General features: G+C 41.2%; 1 non-coding gene across 1 annotated transcript; it reads right to left on the bottom strand.

Moving 5' to 3' along the window:
• Positions 1-491: 491 nt before the first annotated feature.
• Positions 492-562, bottom strand: trnag-gcc (transfer RNA glycine (anticodon GCC)). Its single transcript has one exon. It is a non-coding gene; the product is annotated as a tRNA-Gly (tRNA).
• Between the last annotated feature and the right edge of the window lie 4762 nt (positions 563-5324).

Here is a 5324-nt window from a genome sequence, read left to right as displayed (position 1 = left end):
CTGCGGGCATACATATACCCGTAGTATGTACTCTGTCTACGCACACTAGGTAAGACGTGGGCGGTCCACCCCCTGTAGTTTGGTTAGCGCGCCAGGTGGCGTTAATTAAGGTTAGGTAATTAGTGGGTGGGTAGGTAAGGTAGGAGGACTCTTTAACTTCTACTTTCTTTGCTTTGGTTCCATCCAGCCCCTTTTCCCCACATTACCATGCTAAGGAAATAAATTCCCAGTAAACGGTAACATTCTCTGCCTCTGTCATCCTTATCCGCACCTACAATCACATACCTCTTTCACTCCATGGAGTTGTGTGTAGCAGGGTGTTGTGTTCCCTCATCCAAGAGGCGTGCGTACCAATTGGAGACAAAATATAGTTTACATGTCAACAATCTAAACCAACCTTGTCTGTTTGCCCCATAGTTGCGCACGTGTCGGTTTTGCTGCTCAACAACCAACCTACAAATAACATTAGTGACCGAAGCAAAACATATTCATGCATTGGCCGGGAATCGAACCCGGGCCTCCCGCGTGGCAGGCGAGAATTCTACCACTGAACCACCAATGCTTATCCCTGCATAACAATCTAGGTCTATAAAGAGGTCTATACAACAGTCATTTATGTGTGGCTGCAGTTCTTTTTGGTAAGATTACATGATATACAGCACTCATCATTTGCATCTCAATTGTACAGCTGGAGAAAGATTAGAAATCAATAAATACATCACCAGGTGGCGCTCTAGCTCGGAGAAAGCCTAAACCTGGGTGGCCTTAATAACTTATCCACAAAACTGTTGCTACCACATCCATGACGTGCAGATTGCGCTGCAGGGAATAATGCAGTTTACCAATCATGCAATTTCAAAAAATGTTGGTCTCCATAAAATGCTCAATCCAAACAAAACAAATACATTTGCAATTAGCCCCAGTCACTTTGTATCCAATGGTTTAAATAAAACAACCTAATTATCGTTTTTGCATGTGATGGGTTGTGTAAAAGGTTGCGTCAATCAAATCTGGTATCAGGATAAAATGTGATTCAGAGTCCCCGAATATACTATAATTATATTTATTTAACACAAGTGATAAATGGTAAATGCAATTTTCGTATATACAGGTTCACTGTATCACCACGCAGGGTAAAGCAGAGAACTGACTAAAATAGTACAGACATTTTATTTTATTCTGTGACAGAGGTAATTCCAATTTTAGAGTTGGCCTGTCACAGTAGAGGTTTAGCGTGGTTTAAACTTGCTAGCCTATCGGTGGTGCCGAGACACAGCACTCAGGATTCAAATGTCCGGAATGGTGTTTGTGAAGATTGAACTGATTTGTTGGTTTCTACACATTCCTCAGTTCCTGTTTTCTTGTTATTCAGCATTTTTCCATCTTGTCTCAACCTTGTGGTTTGCACAGTCGACACCCTAGATTAACAACAGCTTTTCTGCAGTCACGCTATGTTTTGTGATTAACATGTCCTTTTTCTATAAGGCATATATTTATGTTAAAAGAGAACAAAACCATCCTTCACAGTTGTAATTATACACTGAGGTACAGAGCCTTCAGAAAGTATTCACACCCAATTGACTACATTCTGTTGTGTTACAGCCATGGGGTGAAAGTAAACTCATATGGTCCAATACGGTGTCCCGCGAAAATAATAGTGGGGGTATGCCGTACCGGTAAAACATGAGCAATAATTAAAACTAAAATGTCAAGAAAACTGTAGGCTATTACACCACTTATTATCATCACTGCATGTCAGGCATGAAAAATGAGCGAATGGACTTGAAAACTGGTGGAACCTACGCTCAAAAATGCGATGTAGTTACAAGAAAACACTGCAATTTGCCAAGGCAGAGATGAGTGGCCAAAACAGAGATACGCAGACAACAGTGGACGCATAAATTCTTGCCTAATGTGAGTGCATGAACATGCACATGTATTATAAGGGATTTGCGTCAATTCAAATCTGGTATCAGGACAAAATGTGATTCAGAGTCACCGAATATACTTTAAGTAATTTTATTAAACTCAAGCGATAAATGGTAAATGCAATTTTCGTAAATACGGGTTCTCTGTATCACCTCGCAGGGCAGAACAGAGAACTGGCAGGATGTAAGTAAACAGCTGTTCTTATACGGTGATAGACGTAGTTCCAACCCGTCTGTTGGCCTATCACAGTAGAGGCTGAGCGTGGTTTAAACTTTGCTCAGCCTATCGCCGGCGCTCAGACTGGTCCCAGCCTCTTGGCGCTCCTTGGTGTCCGGCGCTGTTGCTGTGTAGATTACGCTCCCACACAACAGAGACTGAGGTCAGATAGCTCTGTAACATTGTTTGAGCCACTTGCACCTGCATAGAAAGCACACTGTTCTCGCTCAAGGCTAACCACAGATTCCCAGCACACTTATCTGGGGCTAACTGTTACTTCCAGCACACACACACAGACACCCAGGCGCCCAGGCCAACAGTTGCTAATATTCAATCACGTGATGTAGTATTGGGTTATAGTGCAATAAACATAAATCCTAACAGTATCCTAGCAAAGGAGTCCTTTGAAGTGATTGACAATCAAATGAAAACATCATGACTGGTTGTGTTGATGCCACAATAAAAAGGTAATACATTTTAAAAGTTAAATGACCAATCTTTACAACTAGGCCCAGAGAGATCCTATTGAATTAATAGGGATTCTATGTAATTCTATGATTAGCGATGATCAACAACCAACTTGATGGAGCTTGAAGAATTTTTTAAAGAATAATGCAAATATTGTACAATCCAGGTGTGCAAAGCTCTTAGAGACTTCTCCAGAAATACTCACAGCTGTAATCGCTGCCAAAGGAGATTCTAACATGTATTGACTCAGGGGTGTGAATTAGGGGTGTGAACGTTTAAATATTGAAAATAATTCCTAACAGAAAAATATATATATATACACAGAGACGACCTACAAATGACTGGCCCGGCCACCACAAACACACCTGCAGAATTTCAGTACTGTTAAGCACTGATTAAGTCATCATTGTAGAAAAAGGCGCATTTAATTCATTATTTCTCTTTATATTGAATTGTTGTATCCATGTATGACATTTTTTTACAAGGAATATCATGTGTGGAACTATACAGTGCATTCGGAAAATATTCAGACCCCTCGACTTTTTCCAACTTGTTACGTTACAGCCTTATTCTAAAATTGATTTAAAAATATATAATTTGCTCATCATCTACACACAAACCCTAATAATGACAAAGTGAAAACATGTTTTAGACATTTTTGCAAATGTATACAGTATGTATATATGGAGCATTATGTATTTACAGTTTTATTCACAGGTTTTCAAGTACTGGTGACAAATCATTTGTATTTATTTCACCAGGTAGGCCAGTTAAGAACAAGTTCTCATTTACAACTGCGACCTGGCCAAGATAAAGCAAAGCAGTGCGACAAAAACAACAACACAGAGTTACACATAAACAAACGTACAGTCAATAACACAAAAGAAAAGAAAAATCGAAAAATCTATGTACAGTGTGTGCAAATGTAGAAGAGTAGGGAGGTAGGCAATAAATAGGCCCTAGAGGCGAAAATAATTACAATTTAGCATTAATACTGGAGTGATAGATGTGCAGATGATGATGTGCAAGTAGAGATACTGGGGTGCAAAAGGATCTTCTCCTACCATATCAATTCTGTTATAGACTCATACATTATTTTTACATTTTTACAAACTTCAGTGTTTTCTATCCAATGGTACCAACTGGTGGCAGGTAGCCTAGTGGTCGGAGCGTTGGTCGAATCCCCGAGCTGACAAAGTAAAAAAATCTGTCGTTCTGCCCCTGAACAAGGCAGTTAAACCCACTGTTTCTAGGCAATCATTGAAAATAAGAATTTGTTCTTAACTGACTTGCCTAGTTAAATAAAGGTAAAATAAAATATATATTTTTTGCATATCCTGGCTTCCGGGCCTGAATAACAGGCAGTTTACTTTGGGCCCGTCAGCCAGGTGGAAGTTGAGAAAAAAGGACCCTAGCCTGAATAAGTTTCAAATCTATGAATAGAAATATAGTTCTCTTGTCATTAATATATGAATTAATAAGTAATAAGTAATAGTTTCTGTCTATAGGCTGGGAGCAACAAAATGGAGTCGTGGTCAGCTTTTCCGAAAGGAGGGCGGGGGAGGGCCTTCTATGCGTTGCGGAAGTTAGAATAACAATGATCCAGGGTTTTGCCAGCCAGGGTCGCGCAATTGATATGCTGATAAAATTTAGTGAGCCTTGTTTTCAGATTAGCCTTGTTAAAATCCCCAGCTACAATAAATGCAGCCTCAGGATATGTGGTTTCCAGTTTACATAGAGTCAAATGAAGTTCGTTCAGGGCCGTCGATGTGTGTACTTGGGGGGGGAATATACACAACTGTGATTATGATCGAAGAGAATTCTCTTGGTAGATAATGCGGTCGGCATTTGATTGTGAGCAATTCTAAGTCAGGTGAACAAAAGAACTTGAGTTCCTGTATGTTGTTATGATCACACCACGTCTCGTTAATCATAAGGCATACACCCCCACCCTTCTTCTTACCAGAGAGATGCTTGTTTCTGTCGGCGCGATGCGTGAAGAAACCAGGTGGCTGTACCGACTCCGATAGCGTGTCTCGAGTGAGCCATGTTTCCGTGAAACAAAGAACGTTACAGTCTCTGATGTCTCTCTGGAAGGCAATCCTTGCTCGGATTTCGTCTACCTTGTTGTCAAGAGACTGGACATTGGCGAGTAGTATGCTCGGGAGCGGTGCGCGATGTGCCCGTATACGGAGCCTGACCAGAAGAGGTACACCACCCCGTTCACTCCTACAGAAAGTAAGTCACGTGGCCGTGGTTTGCTATATATCAGAATCCAAGATGGCGTAGCAGTCGGACGTGTATTTGTCTTGTCTTGTCCCGTGTAAATAGTCCTCGTATTTTTCGTATACATTTCGTATATATTTTAATTTCACTTTCCATCTAGGAACTGAATATACATTCCTACATTCCGCCTCACCCAATGTGGTACGGACCTGCTATTTTTTATACTTTAGAACCGTAACCCCAATCAGAAGCTAGCCAGATAACTAGCTACTAGCTAGTAGTCAGTTAGCACTTGCTGCGGTCTTCACCCTAACTCGGACACAGCCAGCTTCAGCCCGGGCCAATACCTGCCAGTCTGCAAGTGCGATATCAACCAGAGCATATAGGACTGCTTTTTCTCTACCACATCACCGGATTCCTGACGCAAGCTCTGGACAATTACACCGTATCATCACAGCTAGCTAGCTGCAACCGAGTGGCTACTA

The sequence above is a fragment of the Salvelinus sp. IW2-2015 genome, linkage group LG16 (genome assembly GCF_002910315.2).
Source record: "Salvelinus sp. IW2-2015 linkage group LG16, ASM291031v2, whole genome shotgun sequence".
In the NCBI taxonomy this organism is placed as follows: Eukaryota; Metazoa; Chordata; class Actinopteri; order Salmoniformes; family Salmonidae; genus Salvelinus; species Salvelinus sp. IW2-2015.
This window is presented reverse-complemented; position numbering and strand designations above follow the sequence as displayed.